The sequence below is a fragment of the Ovis canadensis genome, chromosome 12 (genome assembly GCF_042477335.2).
Source record: "Ovis canadensis isolate MfBH-ARS-UI-01 breed Bighorn chromosome 12, ARS-UI_OviCan_v2, whole genome shotgun sequence".
NCBI classification, from domain to species: Eukaryota; Metazoa; Chordata; class Mammalia; order Artiodactyla; family Bovidae; genus Ovis; species Ovis canadensis.
Window position 1 is genome coordinate 64,377,540 of NC_091256.1, and position 20,570 is coordinate 64,398,109.

General features: G+C 41.7%; 1 protein-coding gene across 6 annotated transcripts in view; it reads right to left on the reverse strand.

Moving 5' to 3' along the window:
- The window catches only part of PRDM2 (PR/SET domain 2), a 131,849-nt gene that overhangs the window by 54,122 nt on the left and 57,157 nt on the right, over positions 1 to 20,570 (reverse strand). The window lies entirely within an intron of this gene.

The window sequence follows — 20,570 nt, forward strand, 5'->3', positions numbered from 1 at the left end:
ACAGAACTAAATCGCCTCTCGAGTCAGAACTAAAACCCAAGGCTGACAGTACCAAAAGTGCTCTACTAACTAAACTATTAATACACTTATTTCTTACAACCCATAATGGCATAATACAAATATCTTATTCTTTACACACCACTTTACATCCATTATTTCACCCACTTTCAAGTGCAGATGAAAGCAAACAAATATAAAGACTTTCACTACATTTATAGAAAAGGAACCATCAAATTGGAATGTAGATATTTTCCATTTCCATTTTATGTTATGCCAGAAACAAGTATCAGTCAACAGCACAGAACCCCAATCTAAGCAAATACATTAAATATCAATAAAGCTGGATTTTCTAGAGAAATAGCTGCCATAGAGAGAAATCCTACACTCGCATCAGCTGCATGTGAAGGACAGCATGTGGCATTCGGCCGCTGGCGCCTGCAATGCAAGGCGCAAAACCAAAACTGCCTGAAGCACCACGTGAATGGCTTAAGCTCTTGTCCATGTTCTACTCTTCCGGTGAGCTAGACAGCAAGGACATTCTAAAGAATAATGTCTCAGTTAAAAATGCTCAGGCATCAGAGAGATGCGAAATTCTATAAGGCCTGCTCAAGTTACATTAAAAATTCATCACAATAGTGAAGGCTCATGCATTTGGTGATTTAAACGAATTAAATTTAGAACCGTATGTAACTCTACGTGCACTGCCTGCCTCCTCACTGGGGAGCTACCCAACTCGGATGCATAAAATCAGACAGAATTCAGCATCAGTGTGCTGAAGCAGGGCCAGCACATCCTTGTTTGGAGAGCTCACCCTCTTACTCAGACACAGAGACGATTCCAAACCAGGCAAGACTCCATCTGTGAGGTGAGACCCACAATCGCACCATGAAAGATCAGCCAGCCCGAAGGGGCTGGGCTGGCCTGAACAGGGACCAACCGTGACCACCACCACCTTACCACCATAGGGTGGGCATGACTGCCACCTCCAGTTCCTCACTCACACAGCCCTTCACCCCTGCTGCCGCAACTCCACCTGGATGGCTACCTCTAATCCTGAAATCACAAAACCCCAAAGTTCTTTACTTGCCTCCCAATCTCTTCTCATCATCTAACAGTTTGATGGCCTTTACAGCTTAAAATTCCTCTCCTGGGCCTTATGCCATTACCAGACTGTCCTCCTCCACTAACCATTCTCTGGCAAAAACCTTCCTCTTCCTCCTGCCCACAGGACACCTGATGATGATGCTTTCACACACGGCTGGATCAAGGCTTTGATAAAGTATCCAGCTTGGCAGAGGATGCAGATCTTAGAGAACAGATGGGGAATAATGGAATTAATGGGCTACCTTAAAAGGTAAGTGAGAGAAGAACCCTAAGACTTGGAGGAGAAGGAGCCGTGAAGACGGTTTAACCAAACTTCACAAATACACTTCTCTGAGCTTTACTTCATTACAAGAATTGCCCAAAATCTCACTGCAAGTTTGTAGTAGATTTGGGACTTTTATTCTCATCCAATTCACTATTCTATCCATTGTGTTCTAACAGCCTTCTTAGTGACACTGTGGGTTCCAATTTCACCCTTAAAAAGAATTAAGAGTACCATCTGTGTTTCAGGCAAGTTTGAGAAATTCATCATGAACAAAGTCATTACACATCTTTTCCAATTTTTGAAAGGCAAAGGAGGGGTTTTCACAACAGCAGGTCCAAAATAAGGTGAAAAGCCTAACTGGGGAAAAGGCATAAAGTTCATGTTAAATGACATGGGATTTAAAACAAAAAAAAACCCACAAACAAACAAAATCTCTAACAGATCAGGTAGTAACCAAGGGGAACCAATGGATAACAGCAAAACTGTTATCTTAAAGTATGGCCAAAACAGTACTCTGTGTGAACTGCTAAAGGGTGGGCAGTCTTAGGCCTCAGCACATCTGGCAGTGGTTTAACATTCTGCAGTGGGTGTGATGAGTAGGGAGAAGAGAAGCTAGAAATGGTTACACAAAGCTAGGTTTTCCACAAGGAATAAACAGGTCATTTCAATATCCTTCATGTATTCTTAAAATAAACAAAATATACTGAATTTGCTACCCTGGAAGTCATCAGAAGGAAACCTGAGGATTGATGCGAGAAACTGCAACCAGAAAGGCTTCCCTGTGTAAGGTCAACAGCATCCCTATACGTAACACAAGAAAGTGTTTATCAGATGACCGCAAGTGGCCATTACAACTGGCCAAGGTAAGATCGGTGGGCAAACAAACAAGCCACTTGTGGCCTTAGCTCCATCAGGCCATGGTGTTTCAAAGAGCAGTAAGATGCAACAACAGTTGGTTTTTACAGAAGTGATGTATAATGTTATACATTTTCTAAAGATTTCTTTTGCACAAAAAATAACTTTGAAATACACCTGGTAGTAAAAATTCTGTTATGCTGTTTGGGCAAAGTTTCAAATCTTTTTCTGTAACCTTCTCACTAAGAGCTGTCTGTAACTCTGGAGGCAAATTATAAAAATAAAACCTCTCCGGTTTTAAGTTGCTCATGGCATTAAAATAGGACTCCAGGCTTTGCTTCAACAGAAACAATGGAACAAAGTTCTGGATTTTTCAGCACTGCAGATCACAGTATAAATTCCTGGAATGCTTGCAGCCCGCGAGAGGGATGGGGGGGCAGGGCGGGGTGCACAGTCTTTGCTGTTGTGGAGCTCTGGCTCCCCACCTCTTCCAAATGTTAGGCTGATGGAAGAACAGCAAAGATCACATCTGAAGGGAGCTTCTAATTTCTCTTTTTAAGAAAAGGCTTTTAGTGGCTTTGGCTGGCCAATTTCAAATATTAGAAATGGATTCCCAAATAAACATTAGTAAATTCAAATTAAGAAAGCTTTAAATTTCCTTACACTCCTGGGAACCTCAAAAAAGTCTTGTGGCATAAACAAAATGATCTCAGAGACTAACTAAATACCTCTGAAACTTAAACAAGCTGCTAGCCTGTTCTGTTTTATAATCATTTTAATTTCTCAAGTTCTTTTCATGGATTTTCATTAGCCTTTGTCTTACAGAAGGAAAAAAGTATCTAAAGCCTGAAAATGAAAGTCGCTCAGTAGTGACCAACTCTTTGCAACCCCATAGACTGCAGCCCATCAGCCTCCTCCTTCCATGGGATTTTCCAGGCAAGGAGGCTGGAGTGGGTTGCCATCTCCTTCTCCAGAGGATCTTTCCAACTCAGGGATGGAACCCCGGTCTTCTGCACTGCAGGCAAATTCTTTACCGACTGAGCTACTGGGGAAGCCCACCAAAAAAGTGAACTGCCAACTGAGAGCAAGGAACTGACTTTACGTTCAGGTATAAGTCCCCCGTGGCAAAACAAATCAGGCCTGGGAGCTGTGCAAGGAGGTGGTGTGCTACAACTGCCTGGCAACCCTAAAACAGAAGGGACAGCCACACCCTTGAGAACTAATTAGTCTTAATGAAAAGGAAAGTCTATTTTTCCCTCTCAATGCCCAATGTAAGTTTTACAATGCAATATCCTGATGAATTAATTACAAAACTTGGTTTAAAAATATTTTCAGGAAGTAAAATCTAGATCTAAATCTGAATCAACACAATTGCAGTATTCGAAATTCATTCTTTACATTTGTCTACAAAAATGCTCAGAGGAACAATGGTCAAGCCACATCACTAATTAATAAAATCAGGCTACAATTCACCCACAGATATAAACCAAAAGGATCTGCATTAAGATGTTGATAGGTGGCTCCCAGTGATGAGATTATTGATGAAGGTATGGTACCCATTTCTCCATCTGTTTGTATTTTCTAATTTTTCTAGATAAACATTTCAATACATGATGCAAAAATAAAGATTTTTTTTTAAAAATGAAATACCGACAAAAGCAAAAGTAATGAGACAACTGAAAAATGTTTCTTTTGGTTGAGATTAACACAGGTGGTTCTACATCAGTACAATCTGGCACTGTGCTGCACAGCAAAAGCCCGTAGTGTCTCTCTTCCCCATTTCCCACCTCAGACACCAGCATAATGTCCAGAAAAATGTGCTCTTCCCGGAAAATCAAATTCACAACAGAGACATAGTAACAAAGATTTAAAGGATGTTTAAAATACATCTGACCCTTTAACAATGCTGTGTGTATGTGTGTGTTCAGGGCGTTGACCCTTTATGAAATAGAAAATTTGTGTGTAGCTTAAAGCTGGCCCTCCACATGTGTGATTCCTCCATAGCTGCTTTTTTGCATCCTGGGATTCAGCCAACCCTAGGTCACTGAGTACTATACTATTCATTACTGACAAAAATTCACCTGTAAGCGGAACCCACAGTGGTCTTCAAGGGTCAACTGAATGCCCACGCATTCACATTATCACTGTGAGCCTTTTGGTATATATCCTTCAACTCTCTTTCCCATGCATCACGTAACTTCAAACAAAAAATTGATTTGTCTCCTCTTTTTGACAGCCATACTATTTGTTTCGGTGCACTTGGGTATCACACCCATAACTATCCGAATCAAAAATCTAAACAACCATGCTGAGCGCCTCCCAGGTATAAGCTAAGGACCAATGTTTTGGCGGTCAACTAGGATAATCATGAGAGTCTTCTTTGCTACCTTTTATTTTGCTTCTCTGAAAATGTAAAATTTAGGCAATGGCATTTGAATATGACATGTTTTGGTAAAGGTTTTAGGAAATTTGTTTATAAACACAAAAGAATGTACAGATACTACTCTGCTGAATCACCGAGCTCTACCACGAAATGAGACACTTTCACACCACTGCAATGTTTCAGACCTTTTGTCACTACTGCTAGATGAGCCCATTCCCTTCTATTCAACACTCAGTCGTCCTCCAGCCCCTCTCATGCCTGCAGATGCACCTTTCTCAGAGTTCCCGGCTGACACCTCTCTGTTCCCACTGAAAAAAAGCCAGGAGTTCTCAGGGGCTCAGCTATGTATGTGGTCCAGCAAAAGACACCCCTCTGGCAAACTCAAAACTGCCCGGGTTGTCTTTCAGATTCAAGAAGCACGGAAGGAACTCAAGGTTGTCTTTCAGATTCAAGAAGCATGGAAGGAACTCAAATGTATTCTCTTCACAAAGCAATTATTTTTTTAAATCACAAGTTACATATAAATTCAACTCCACACTTTTCTTTTACTGACCTCTACCTAAAAGCAAAATCCTACTAGCCTACTCAGGGCTTCCCAGGTGGCACTGGTGTAAAGAACCCACCTGCCAATGCAGGAGCCTCAAAGACAAGGTTCAATCCCTGGGTTGGGAAGATCCCCTGGAGGAGGGCATGCAACCCACTCCAGTCTTCTTGCCTGGAGAATCCCACAGACAGAGGAGCCTGGTGGGCTACAGTTCATAGGGTCGCAAAGAGTCAGACATAACTGACACAACTTAGCACGCACTACCCTATTTAACAACTTATCTCATACTCAAATGTATTAGCCTATTATCAGACTACTAAATCTTTCGTCTACATAACTGTAAAGTTTCTAGAATGATCAAATGAAAGTTTGATTATTTTTCTCGGGTGCCTATTATCCACAAGACACTTTGTTAAGAGGGAATATGTATTTTTGTTGTTTGGTAGCTCAGTTGTGTCTGACTTTTTTTGCAGCCCCATGGACTATAGCCTGCCAGGCTCCTCTGTGCATGGGATTTCCCAGGCAAGAATACTGGAGTGGGTTGCCATTTCCTTCTCTAGGGGATCTTCCCAATCCAGAGATTGAACCTACAACTGATTAGCAGGCAGATTTTTTACTGAGAGGCAGGCAGATTCTTTACTGATAGGCAGGCAGATTCTTTACCACTGTGCTACCTGGGAAGTCCACAGGGAATACATATACGTCTGCCCCAAAGATATTTAAAACGGAAGTTATATGTCTAACTTTGTGAAAAGCAAGTCCCCTTGCAGAAAGGCCCAACTAATGTCAATAAATAGATAATTTCTAGTGGAAAAAAATGTTTCAGAAAAATATGGATTTCCTTAAAAATAAGGGAATGAAGGAAAAACGAAGCAGGAAGGAAGGATGGGATTGGTGGAGGGGGTTTATTTGGGGGTGGGAGGAGGGTGATATAAATAGCCATCTGGCCAGGTAAAGTGAGGAGGCTCAAGGAATTGCTAATAACCCAGCTGCAAGCTCAGGTCCTCCCTTACACCCTGGGTGGGAACACAGGCTCCAGGACTGAGATGACATCAGAAACACTAAATCGCACTCGGTGCCAGCCTCCAAGGACTTTCCCACAGGGTTCCAAGTTGATGCTGCTCTCTTTTGCCAATGCAGGGGTAAAACAATGCCCCCTGACAACAAAGAAGTCTGGGAGGAAGAGCTCACAAAAGACAAGGATTTGAAACACAGCTGCCTCCTAGGCCAGTGTCCATGCTGGGAAAAGGGGTCTCACTTTCAATCCAGTCACTCATTCCATCTGCCCCCCTAAAAGGTTCCTGTGTCCCCAAGGTCACACATCTTCCCTGCAGAGATGACCTCAAATAAGTGAGATCAGACTGGGCTCTCCCCCTCTCCTTCCCTGGTGTTGGGGTGGTATTCTGAATAAAACAGGACAAGAACCACACAAACGGGAATTCATAAAACTGCAACTATACTGTGCAGCCATGGGCCATGATTTGACTAATGATTTGATGTAATCGTGTTCAAGGCAGAGGAGAACTAACTGTGATACATACTGATGACTACCTGATGCCATCTTAGGGAAGGGAACATGCGATAACGTGCATCGAGAACTTTGCACGGTGCTTGACGAAGACTCAGTAAATGGAATCAATTGTAAGGATTATCCACAGTAGACTCTCCTAAACAAATTGCAGAAACCCCACGCCTACAAGTCTAAATTGCCAGCATATGTTCCTTCTTATGAAGACAATAACATTCTGCTTCCCTAACAAATCCGAATTCATCCATTTGTTTTGCTCATTTGTTCTACATTGATTCACAGGATCCCACCCAGATATCATTACAGAAATGTACAAGTCCAATGAGGACAGACGTTTAATTGAGAGGAGACAGAATTAACCAAACACTAACATCCCTATCAATACACATAAATGCTCTAACAGCAGAAGTTGTGAAAGTCTATAACCCACTGATTTTACTGCTTCTAAAAAACACTCTGTGCTTAATTTTTTAACTAAGCATACTAGTGCACTTAACATTTCTAATCTCTTCGAAAAGAAACCTTAGACCTCTCTGATAATCAGATAGCACCTAAGGCTCCCCCATAGTCATGAACAGCCATAAACACAACTGGGGCTCAGGGACACCTGTGTTACTACCTATTTAAGTTGTGAGTCTATGTCAATTTGTTTATTGACAGACTAAAAAGAACCCAGACTGCTGAGACAATACTAATAAATACTGCAAGATAATCAGGACATTTAGTAACTATAACACATAATAGATAAAACTGACATTCTCAACTTAAATAGTAACTTCTAAGAAAATGTCTCTTTCACTTATGTTTTTGCTTGAATTCATATCCAGCAACATGTAAAATGACAAGATTTCCTATGCTGTCATATACAGCACTGAAATAGCTCCAACACACTCACCTTCAAAACTATCTGGCAATTTACTCTAAGGAAATGTATCCAAAATTCATCTAAAATCTCATCTGCAGAAAATAAGATTTTAACAGTAGAGTTACCAGTGATCTGGATCACAAGAAGGTAAGATAGACAAACAGGAAGACAGTGAGCCCCTCATCTAGGCAGCAAGCAAACAGCGAAATATTTACTTCTGCCTGTGTAATAAATCCAATTCCCAGAGTTCTCTAATTCACACTATTTGGGGTAACTAGTAAACAAGACAGCATGCAAGACAGAAGCAGTCTCTCCCACCTGAGGAATTCTCTAGTGTCCCTTTATGTATCTACTTGCAGATCCAAAGAAGCTCCTTACTCTCACTTAATTTGTAATCTACTTCATTCTGTGTCGCCAAAGAAAAATATATGGATTTAATTTTAAAGAGCATGTTAGAAGATGCTGAAACTAACTGTCCATTTTTTAAAATCCAGAAGTACCACCATAGGCCAAGGAATAAGCAGCACTTCCACAGAGCTGACTCTGCCACTGCCCGTGCCCACCAATTACAATGGCATGGACCAAAATCAGTGCACCACCCACGTTCCTGGGAGGCTCTCACTTACTGCTCACAGTAACTCTATACGGTAGGTGTGACCTCATTTTACAGACAGGTAAACTGAAGATTAAAATGTGTAGAGTAATGTGTCCAAGGTCACACTGCTGTTAACTGGTGGATCTAAGGTCTGGATCTAGCCTTGTAACCCCAAGGCTATGTTGTAGAAAGCCACAATGAAATCCACACATTGTACATCTCCCAGAACTCAGAGGTTTAGCCGCATCGGCAAATTTTCCCTTCTTGTCTCCACTCAACACACAGAACTCAGGTTCCTTTTAAACACGTTATCCATTGGCAAAGTATTTATCCAGTTGTATCTGATATGGAAGCAACAGTGAAGGCTGAGCAACACACCTAATGTGCTTTAACACAGAAAGAAGTTGGGGGGAATGTTAAACAATCTATTGTGAAAACAGTTTAACAATTTCACCAACATTTTTTCAATGTTAGCAAATCTGGCCCCACTCCAGTACTCTTGCCTGGAAAATCCCATGGACGGTGGAGCCTGGTGGGCTGCAGTCCATGGGGTTGCTAGGAGTCAGACATGACTGAAGCGACTTAGCAGCAGCAGCAAATTTGGAAAACTCAACATTGGCCACAGGACTGGAGGTCAGTTGGATGGATGACCCACAAGCTGCAATCAAGATTGCTGGGAGAAATATCAATAATCTCAGATATGTAGATGATACCACCCTATTGGCAGAAGTGAAGAGAATCTAAAGAGTATCTTGATGAGGGTGAAACGGGAGAGTGAACAAGCTGAATTAAAACTCAACATTCAAAAAACTAAGATCACTGCATCCAGCCCTCTCATTTCACGGCAAACAGATGGGGAAAAAATGGCATCAGTGGCAGATTTTATTTTCTTGGGCTCCAAAATCACTGCAGACAGTGACTACAGACATGTAATCAGAAGATTTTTGCTCCTTGGAAGAAAAGCTACGACAAACCTAGACAGCCTATCAAAAAGCAGAGACATCACTTTGCCGACAAAGGTCCGTATGGTCAAAGCTATGGTTTTTCCAATAGTTATGTATGGATGTGAGAGCTGGACCATAAAGAAGGTTGAGCCCCAAACAACTGATGCTTTCGAGGTGTGGTTCTAGAGAAGACTCTTGAGAGTCCCTTGGACTGCAAGATCAAACCAGTCAATCCTAAAGGAAATCAACCCTGAATATTCACTGGAAGGATTGATGATGAAGCTCTAATATTCTGGCCACCTGATGCGAAGAGACAACTCACTGGTAAAGACCCTGATGTTGGGAAAGACTGAAGGCAGGAGACGAGGACAACAGAGGATGAGATGGTTGGATGGCATCACTGACTCAATGGACATCAGTTTCAGCAAGCTCTGGGAAACGCTGAGGGACTGGGAAGCCTCGTGTGCTGCAGTCCATGAGGTTGCAGAGTCAGACACCACTTGGCAACTGAAGGAGATTTAGAAGACCTCACTTCTCTAAAACTGAAGAGGGTCATAAATAGTGTTAGTTAAGGATCACTCTTTCTTGATTCAATGTTTTCCACACTCTAATTCAACCATGAATTTAATCTGCTTTGGCATACAGACAGTAATTTACATTATTTTCCAGTCTGAATCACTAAATTTATAATTTTGATGGAGTCAAAACTGAAAATAGACGTTATTAAATAAGCTTCATAAATAATTAAGCTTAATAAATAAATAATAAATAAATAAAATAAAGTGAAAGTGGAGAGTGAAAAAGTTGGCTTAAAGTTCAACAATCAGAAAACGAAGATCATGGCACCCGGTCCCATCACTTCATGGGAAATAGATGGGGAAACAGGGGAAACAGATGGGGAAACAGTGGATAGTGTCAGACTTTATTTTTGGGGCTCCAAAATCACTGCAGATGGTGACTGCAGCCATGAAATTAAAAGACGCTTACTCCTTGGAAGAAAAGTTATGACCAACCTAGATAGCATATTCAAAAGCAGAGACATTACTTTGTCGACTAAGGTCCATCTAGTCAAGGCTATGGTTTTTCCAGTGGTCATGTATGGACGTGAGAGTTGGACTGTGAAGAAGGCTGAGTGCTGAAGAATTGATGCTTTTGAACTGTGGTGTTGGACAAGATTCTTGAGAGTCCCTTGGACTGCAAGGAGATCAAACCAGTCCATTCTGAAGGAGATCAAACCTGGGATTTCTTTGGAAGGAATGATGCTGAAGCTGAAACTCCAGTACTCTGGCCACCTCATGCGAAGAGTTGACTCACTGGAAAAGACTCTGATGCTGGGAGGGATTGGGGGCAGGAGGAGAAGGGGACGAGAGAGGATGAGATGGCTGGATGGCATCACCGACTGGATGGACGTGAGTCTGAGTGAACGCCGGGAGTTGGTGATGACAGGGAGGCCTGGCGTGCTGCGATTCATGGGGTCGTGAAGAGTCGGACATGACTGAGTGACTGAACTGAACTGAAATAAGCTTGACACTCAGATTTGATCTTGTTATCAGATACCTCCAGGTAAAGAAAAGATACATCCTGAATAATGTATTTTAGCAATATAACTCCTAAAGGGCAGTCCAAGTGGCCCTAGTGGTAAAGAACCCACCTGCCAGTGCAGGAAACATAAAGAGACGTGGGTTCAATCCCTGGGTCAGGAAGATCCCCTGGAGGAGAGCATGGCAACCCACTCCAGTATTCTTGCCTGGAGAACCCTATAACAGAGGAGCCTGGTGGGCTAAAATCTATAAGGTCACAAAGAGTCAGACACGACTGAAGCAACTTAGCGTGCAGCACAGCTCCTAAAAATAAGCAAATGTGTAATCTTAAACCCCTTGTTCAGAAATCCAACCAAGATTGAGACTGCTTTTTATTATTTGTTTGGATGACAGTGAGAAGGGAAGCTGCCATTTCACCTCCAGTGTTAATCCTACAAAAATTACAATCCATATATGTAAACAGACAAAAATCAGAACTGCCAACTAATGAGCACTGTGCTGGCGGCAGCACAAATCTGGTGGAGAACACGGGTTTCCACTGATGCCACCACGAACATCTTCACCAAGCAGGGACCCAGGCAGATGGTGGAGCGCAGTGACTTCCCATTCCTCACTGGAACCTGAGACTTTCTGCTTTACTGCACAGAAAAACGGGCTGTGAAAACTTCATAGGTTAAAAACAAAAATACAGCCAAACAGAAAGGCATATTCTATACCTCAAACCGGCAAGAGAATGAAAATTGAAACTAAGAAGCCAAATGGTAGAAAAATAACAAAAGGCACAATTACAGTTAAGTCACTCAGTCGTTCCAACTCTTTGCAATCCCATGGACTGTAGCCCACCAGGATCCTCCGTCCATGGGATTCTCCAGGCAAGAATACTGGAGTGGGTTGCCATTTCCTTCTCCAGGGGATGAGTGGGTTGCCATTTCCTTCTCCAGGGGATCTTCCCGACCCAGGGATCGAACCCAGATCTCCCGCATTAGAGGCAGACACTTTAACCTCTTAGCCACCAGGGAAGAGCAACAAAAGGCACAGAAATTTCAATTCCAAACTGTCCTGGAACTTCAAACAGTACGCATAATTTGGTTTGGGGGTTCTAAACAAGGGTGAACAAACCAGTTTGCCTTCATTTTTGTGGCATGTGGTAGCTCAGGAAAGCTACAAAAGACTGCACCAAGAGGTAGGATTATAAGCACAACAGGAAAAGATTGTTTATCACTGTAGCTTTAATAGAAATAAGGGGGAGGAGGAATTTTAGCCTAAGGAGTATTTACTGCTTTTCTTTTTAACCAAAGCAAAGACAATCCTCTACAACTCTACTTAAGGGATAACACACAGCTATCACATTAAGGGTGAAATCAGATTCTGGTCATTCAGATAATGATTAAACTAATAAGGACACATAAAAATTCCTTAAAGTATCAAAACAGCAAGGATTTGGGATATAATAATCTTACTTTAGAAGGTGACATTTTTATATATCACACATAATGCTGTTATTTTATTAGAATAAACTTTTACCTCTGAAACTATTCAAATATTCTTTGTGATATTAAAATATATTAAATTTAATAACAATTAAAATAACTACACCATCCTACAATGAAAAACTTCTATCAAAAAATATTTTTAAATTTCAGGGTCGTGACCACAAAAATGGGAAGAGGAAATAAGTAGCTACAATAAGAGCTTCAGAATACTGAGCATGGTCTAGTCTCTTACCCATAACCCCTCAGGACTTTTCTTAATATATGTGCCAATTTTAAACCTTTTAAACAATGTTATCTCCCCTTAATTTTTAGAGAAAATTAAACAAGAAAGAAAAATGCTTAAGAAATATGAAAAAATGAAAGCTCAGATTAGTAAGCAGCAGCTCACATACAGTGTGTATGAGGGTGTTATGGACTTACTAAATCTCTACAGGACAACTAAATACTCTATTAATTACAAATCCAAGAAGCATTAAGTTGTAAACATGCACACACATTCTAAAGACTCTACTGTGGGATACACATGATGACGAATCACTCCTGCCCCGCGTGAGGAGGTTTCGGGAGTGCACACAGACAGGTTAGGGCAACTCCTCTCTCCTTCTTGTCTCCTTTCTTGCCTTTCCTCTGAAATGAGTCAAGTCCCTAGAACAGGAACAGCTTTATCAGCAAACAAAACCTCGTAAGAAGCTACTGCTTCAAACAGTTGAGATGAATTCTTCTTAAAGGAAAAGATAAAAAATAAAAAGCCTACCCCCATCAGAAGGAAATGGCAACCCACGCCCAGTTATTTTTGCCTGGAAAATCCCATGGACAGAGGAGGCCGGCAGCCTATGGTCCAGGGGTGGCAAAGAGTCGGACACAGCTGCGTGAACATGAGTGCGCGCACACGCACACACGCATTCTGATAAAACAAACAAAGCTCCTCTTTACTGGTGTCACAGCATAAGAGTGAAAGAAACTAACGAGCATATTTTAACTCAATTATCCAGTAAACAAATCAGAATTACACTGAAAATCAGTTTCTAGACTTTTAAAACTAGTATACTAATTAAAACATGTTCATGATCTATAACATTCAGCTTAAGGGAACTTCTAAAGTTGTTTTCTATTCAGTAGAAATCAGTCAGTCATTCTCAGCAAGAGAACACTTAGCAGAGCAGGACGCTAAACATCACTGGCTTCTTAAAAACGACCAACAAAACAAGACGGAAGAACTCCACAATCCTAGACACAATGCCTCTGCCATCCGCACTGCAGAGGGAGTCAAGCCAAGACAATGTCTCACTCGGTTCCTGTGGTTTCAAAACTGATTTCAAAAATAATACACAACTTAAGAGAAATGAAATATTCATTAAGAAGTTCAAACCAGCAAATTTGTCATTAAAAGAACACTTAACAGACAAGAACTAGAAAGGGATTAAAATTTGATCTGTTAGTTTTTTCAAAAACTGTTTGAGATGCTCAAAGGAATACAATAAATCTATTTAATCCATAAACCCCAAAGCAAAAAATAACTGAAGGCTTTAGTTTTCACCATAACTTAGCTTTCTAACACAAAAGATTTCACTTAATCACACTGCCTTATTATTTAAGATTAAGGTGTGCAATTTTGAAGAGAGCAGTGAAAATTCGTCTTGGCTAATTAGCAAATTCTTATAAAACACTGCTACTTATTCCGTGTAGGCATCCTGCTTAGAAACATTAAGGAACAAAAACTAGGTTTAGGCAAAGTGGAGCCAATTAATTCAGTAGCTGGGTGAACTTGGGGAAATCACAGAAGCCCTCAAGCATCAGTGTCCTCATTCACGAAGGAGAAGAATGACTCCCCACGCTGCAGGGCTACGAGCAGGATGAGCAACGACGTGTATGAAGCACCGAGCGCAGTGCTGGGCAGACGAGAACCATGCTGTCACTCCCACCATCAAGAGAAAGCAGCAGCTCGTCATGTGATGACATGGTGTGCACAGTGTCAAATCCTGAGATACGTCCCTATCAAAACGCAGTGTAATGAATGAATTCAGCCAGGAACTCCCATAACATCTGACACTGGTTTAATCTAAGTGGTAAATGGCAACCCACTCCAGCGTTCTTGCCTGGAGAATCCCAGGGACGGGGAGCCTGGTGGGTTGCCGTCTATGGGGTCGACTATGCCGTCTATGGACACGACTGAAGCGACTTAGAAGCAGCAGCAGCAATAAAGAAAAGCAGTTGCTTTCAGTATTTATCTTCTTCACTTTGAGAAACAACAGTAATGTTTTCAAATAACTCCTGTTTCTCCAAGTCTCTCCAAGTCATTCAACTTCCTAAACTATGCCAACCAAATTATTAACATTAATAAAAGCAAATTTGAGAACTGTCCTCGGCAGCATGTAGCAGATACTGTGAATGCCAGCAAGAGCACCATGCTAGCCTGTCTGAAGCTGCAACTCCCAGTCTGCCACCCAGCCTTTAACTGTAAGAAATGTCTATTAATTTTTAACCAGCTGGAGGGCATTCCTGGGAGTATTTATTCCATTCCTCAGTTCTTTAGAAGCAACTTCAAATATAAAACTATATATACTCTCTCTGTAATTCTATGAACACGAAGTTCATGTAGTGTTAACAGCCCATCTGTAAACAGGAATGTAAAACTGCCTAAGGAAATACTCGGTAAGTTTTAAAAAACAGTAATGAATCCGTAATGTAAAAAAAAGAACTCATATTCTTGCCTAGGCAAAGCACAGCAAATTGTTCTTTACTTCTGTTACTTTCAAGTTACAACTGAATTTTTAAAAATCAACTACTACTGGAACTTTCTACATTCAAGTCTTTTCACCTTTTAGAAAACTTAATCACAATTAATTCTTTTTCTTCCCCTGTATGAGGCAAGTCTCACCTTCAGTTTCCATATGGACAGAAGAACCAGAATAACAACCTTACACAGAGCATAGCATGTTTCCTAACACATTCAATTACGCTATATATTAGGATTTTTCCAATGCAGTTGAAACTCTGCAAAATGCTTTTAAAAATTTTAGTTAATCCTCAAATTTCCTATGAACAAAGTTATACACAGTAAGAATCAAGGGCACAAAAATGCCAACCACCTTATCTCCCTAAATTTAGAGCAATTCAATAGCAGCAGAAGTAGAATTAGAAATAGAAAAAATTCCCTGAATCTTAACTGTTGAAAAAAATACAGAAACTGCACTGAGCTTTTAAAAACAGACCCCCGCAAAAATAGCAAGATCAACTCAGCAGGCAACCATCAAAGGCAGGTCACCCAGTGCTGAGCAAAGGCATCATTCAGCTGGAGGCAGTGAGTTCCCCTGGGGACCAACCAGGACGCTGCTCACTTGAGTCCGAGGGGACAAAGCTCACAAGCCATGAACATCTAATGCCGGAGCCCTATCTCCACAGAATCGTAGCCACTTTCAAGTGGCCCACGCCCTGCTCCAACACTTACAACAAGACCAAGGGATGAGTGCACTGTACGTGGGCACAGAACCTGCCCACCAGACCCCAGAAAGCTCAGGGCCCATCTGTCATCGTCCTCAGGCACCATGGCCAGGCCTCTGTCATTCAGCCACCACCTTTCAGCTCTGGCCAAGGAGCCTCAAACAGAGTTGTTTGGCTGCTAGGGCAGGGCAGGTCAAGACATCAAATGTCACTGAAGCCCACCTGTTCTCTGCTCACTAAATGTATTCTCTAATTTTAACTTTAAACGGAACCAATGCGATCACTTCTACTGCTGCTGTCCTCAACATGTTGTTGCTGTTTAGTCACTCAGTTGCTCCCGCCTCTTTACAACCCCATAGACTGTAGCCCGCTAGGATCCTCTGTCCCTGGGATTCTCCAGGCAAGAACACTGGAGTGGGTTGCTGTTCCCTTCTCCACCTCCACATGTACAACTGGACAAAAAGCAGAGTATTGCGCAGAACCATGTGGAAACCAGGTTTTATGGAAAACTTGGCTTCAAGTTCTGCCTCTGACATTCACTGGCAGAGAGAGCTTGGACAAGTTATCCACTCTCGCTGGGTGTCCATTTCCTCACCTGGAGCCTTACCACGCAGAAGCAGAGGCTATGAGCTCTAGAGCCCTGGAACCACAGCTGCCGAGTCCACGCCCTCTAGAGGCTATGCTCCACAAGAGACGCCACCACCTGAAGAAGCCCGCACACACCACAACTAGAGAGCAGCCCGCTCACCGCAACTAGAGAAAGTCCGCTCAGCAACAAAGACCCAGCACAGCCAATCAACCAATCATTCAATCAAATTATTTTAAAAAGAAGCAGAGGCTAAACGGGATCACCCACAAGAGTGCTCAGTATCCCTCAGCCCTTCTCGGAGCTCATTCCTCCTTCCAGCTTCAGCACCATACAGCCCATGTGGCTCCAACTCTCCATCAGAGCTTCCTGATCCACCTCTGTTTCTACCTGCTGTTCAGCCCAGCTGTGTGACCTCTCATGTCCCTGTGAATTTCTTTCCCCAAATCATTCCCTCTTCCCCTCCTCAGTATTCTTCATAGGAGCCCTCCCCACAGGGCTCAGCTATTCGACCAGAAGGCAACATCACCTCCTCTCCCAAAGGACTCTTGGCAATCCCCACCCTATCCTGGAGCCTGAACAAACATCAGCCAGAACACCTGGTTCTGGTGTTCTGACCTGCACTGAACTCCCATAGGACAGGCAACACACTCCTCCTTAGACTTTCACACTCATCCCTCTAATCTCCCCTAACAATCCAGCACTATGTACAGTGCTGGTAGGAAAGGGGCCAGTATGTCCCCCTGCAAAACTGAGTTTCACACAAAGACCCATGTGGCTTTCTAGATGGCTCTCCCTATACCACACATCTCCCCAGCAATAAAGCACCCACAGAGCTAAAAGAACACCCAGCTTGGTCCCTCTTCCTGCAGCTCTCAGTCCCGAGACGTGACAGGGCCCGTCTCTATGTCAATCAAGTCACAGCCTCTGACAGGCTACCCCTGGCCAACCACCCCCAGTGACATACCTAACAACCCTGACACACATACTTTATTAACTTTACAAGACTTTTCTTGTTCATCTGTTGGCTGGTTGTCCCTGCACTCCCCAGAGTGTAAATTCCCTGAAAGCAGGAATGTGGGTTGTTTTTAGTTCTCTGCTACAGTTCTGGCACCTAGAAGTGTCTGACACAGAAAATATCAATACTTGTTAAATAACCAGGTGTGTGTGTGCGCCAGGCGGGGGCGGGGGGAATACCTCCAGGATTTTTATGTGAACAATTTAAATTATGGAAAGAGATGAAACATTTTCTTAAGTTGGTTATAATTGAACTGTCCTGTAGTGACTGTAAGTCTGTTAAATAAATACTAAAAATTAGCTGATCTCAGGATCTCGGGGACTATTTAAAGTTTTTAGAAAAGATTATGTGACCCTGTTAAGTGATCTGATGGAACTGTGCTCTTTATAGTCATTAATGTTTTTGTTATAAACTTTGTCTTAACTGTCTAGCTATCAGCAATAAAACTACTTGATGCTATAAATAACTCTTCTAATTTCCTCCTCCTAATTTGCTATGAACTGGAAAGTCAACAGGTTAGAATAAGGCCTAAAATTAGAGTGAAGCGGCCTACAGTGCAGCCCTGCCATGGGAGGGGAGACGGAAGACCCCCAGCTTCCTTTGAGCTTTCACAGGTGCTCCATAAACACTGACAGAGTAAATGACTCACAATTCTGTAGCTCCTCAAGAACCACATAAGTAACCGTCAGCCACATTTTGTCAGTGGCACTTGCTGGTACCATGGACCCACAGGCTGCACAGAACTGTTCTTTCCGATCATCTCTCTGGCTCCTGACAGCAATCCAGTGAGGTTATGTAGCACAAGGGCCATTCCACATTATGACACCTGTTTTTAAATCTATGGAAACCGTACCCCCAGACATGGTTTGCCCAGTCACACACCTGGTAAAAACCCGAGTTCTGTGTTCTTCATTCCTTCCACTAAGCCCAGGGGCATTAAGACACTGCTGTTTCTTTAGAGTAAAAAGAACTACGGGTAAGGCTCTGATGCAGCAGAGACATTCTGCTGTTACATTTTGTATTTTAAAAAGAACATTTGCCAACACCATTTACTGCTAGCAAGCACATTCAATCCCTCATTTTTCACCGTAGCTAACAAGGAACAGAAATCAACACAATAAAGACTTCTAAATTTGGCCTGTGTTACCTCACAGATCACAGTCTTCCCGTGGAGCAAATAATAACAACCTGAAACATCCAACACTGGAAACCCTCCCTTCCTCTCCACTTGAAAAGTTTTAATCTGTTCAAGGAACTTCTCATGTTCAATCCCATTACAGGGGCTACTCAGACATGTAAGTTAGGCTTATTTACAAAGGATAGAACTCATAATTCCAGTTCAAAGTGCCTAACATATGTACGTCTCTGGCCACTAGCAAAATGGCATGCTCCCTGGTCAGAGACAATATGAACTGTGTTCTCATAGCACTATGTTCCCTTCCTTCATTACAGGTTTGTGTGAGTCTTTGTTTGCCCATCAACAAATATTTATTGAGGGCCTGTTCCATGCCAACCATCTAGGCACTGATCAGCAACTTACTGATAGAACGTTTGTCTGCTCCCCTGTCTCCACAGGTGCCAGGAAAAAGGCTACTGCTGCTGTTTTGCTCACAGATTGCCCTGTGTGACCTCGCAGAGTGATTGGCACATGGCGGAGGCTTAGCAGACATTAGTTCAATGAGTGACTGAGACACAGAGAGGGAGAGAAGAGAAGGGGTCGCTTTGTATGTAAAGGAATCGGGGCTTTTTACTGCCCAGAACACGCTTCATGATCCACCAGCAATCTGATGAACTCTGAAAGGCACCACATGCAATGCACAGCTGTAGGCATAGCAGCTGTCATGCAAAGGAGCAGAGGCTCAGAACTGCGAAGAATTCAGCCCTTTGTTTCTCTCTGCCTGCCTCCTGACCTAAATGAAGTTAGGTCCATGGTCCATCTACCTGTCAGCTGCCTGTCTTCAACATCTGGCTTTCAGAAATACTAAGTTAATATATCTACTGAATGAAATTTATGTTGATTTATTCTCTGACATCACTGCCTGAAAAGGTATTTAAATGTCTGAGGTCATTTAAATTAGACCTAAAAAGAACTAAGTTAATATAAAAAGCTTCTCCATTTCAGGTCTTTGTAAGCCATAAATTAGCTTTACAGAGAGTAACAAAAACATTTTGACTATTTAATAAATCATAAAGAGCAAACAGGACTCCTTACCAGTAAGCTGTTCAAAGTTTTGAAAGTGAGGTTCATGTACTTATTTTAACTAAAACTTAAGATTCAGTGGGTTATACACAGCTTAGAGTAGTTATAAATAATAGGGTAATAAGAAATATGAACTACTGAACTCAATACAAAAACCCATCAATACAGACAGGTATAAAAATGAAGATGTGTAAGTTCACATACCACTAACAAAAGTTTACTTTCAGTTTTTTCCTCCACATTCAAATTTTAAAAATTAAGAAAAAAGAAAAGAAAAAGGTAATAAAATGTTCTAAACCTGCACACCAAAGCTGAACAGAGAAAAGCCTTAGAATGAAGTTGTTATTAACCTATGACTATATTTAAATATGAGTTAATTAGGCTTAGTAACAGAGTAAAGATCTCCTGCCCTCCAAACTCCAGCCCCTGCAAATCACAACTTACCTGGAAAGGCTGGTGACATTAATCATACACAAAATAAACATTAAATAAAGGAACAATCTGAATTACCTGAAGAGTTTGCAAACAATTATACACTAGGCCTAATATCAACAAAAATCTCAGCACTCACATAAAACAGTAGACAACAGTAAAAACACCTGGCAAATTTTCTAGACCATGATCATCTGATTCATGATCAAAGCACTTAATGATCAAAACTATTAAGAGACAAGGTTAAACAGAGAACATGTAGTCAGGAGAAGGCTCAACAAACTGCCCTGGACGGATTATTGACTATACTGTGAAATACAAAGAATATGTAATAGAACAGTCAGAATGGATTTCTTGCCTACATTTTTAAATATTATTTTTACATTTTTCCAAAATCAAGTTTACACTATGAGTTCATTTACAGTATGACTTCCACCATTCACTCTTCAGTGTTCTAAGTAAAGGACCGGACTCAAGTTCAGATGGCTACAAAAATTTACTTAAGATGTAAAGCGACCCCCCAAAAAAAACGCCAAAAAGAAAAAATTTTTCCTATTACTGACAAACTACCATACCGTGCCTTGGCATACATTCAAACTGGGCTCTATGAAAGACTCACGAATTAATATTGAAATTCTCCATTAAAAGGAGAAAAGAAAGTGTAGAATGCCAGCTGGAAATATGATATATCCAACCAAACTATTTCCCTCCCAGAAATTATCCCCCGCCTTCTATTTAAGTGTGACTACACTTTACCTTTTGTTTGAAAACCAAAT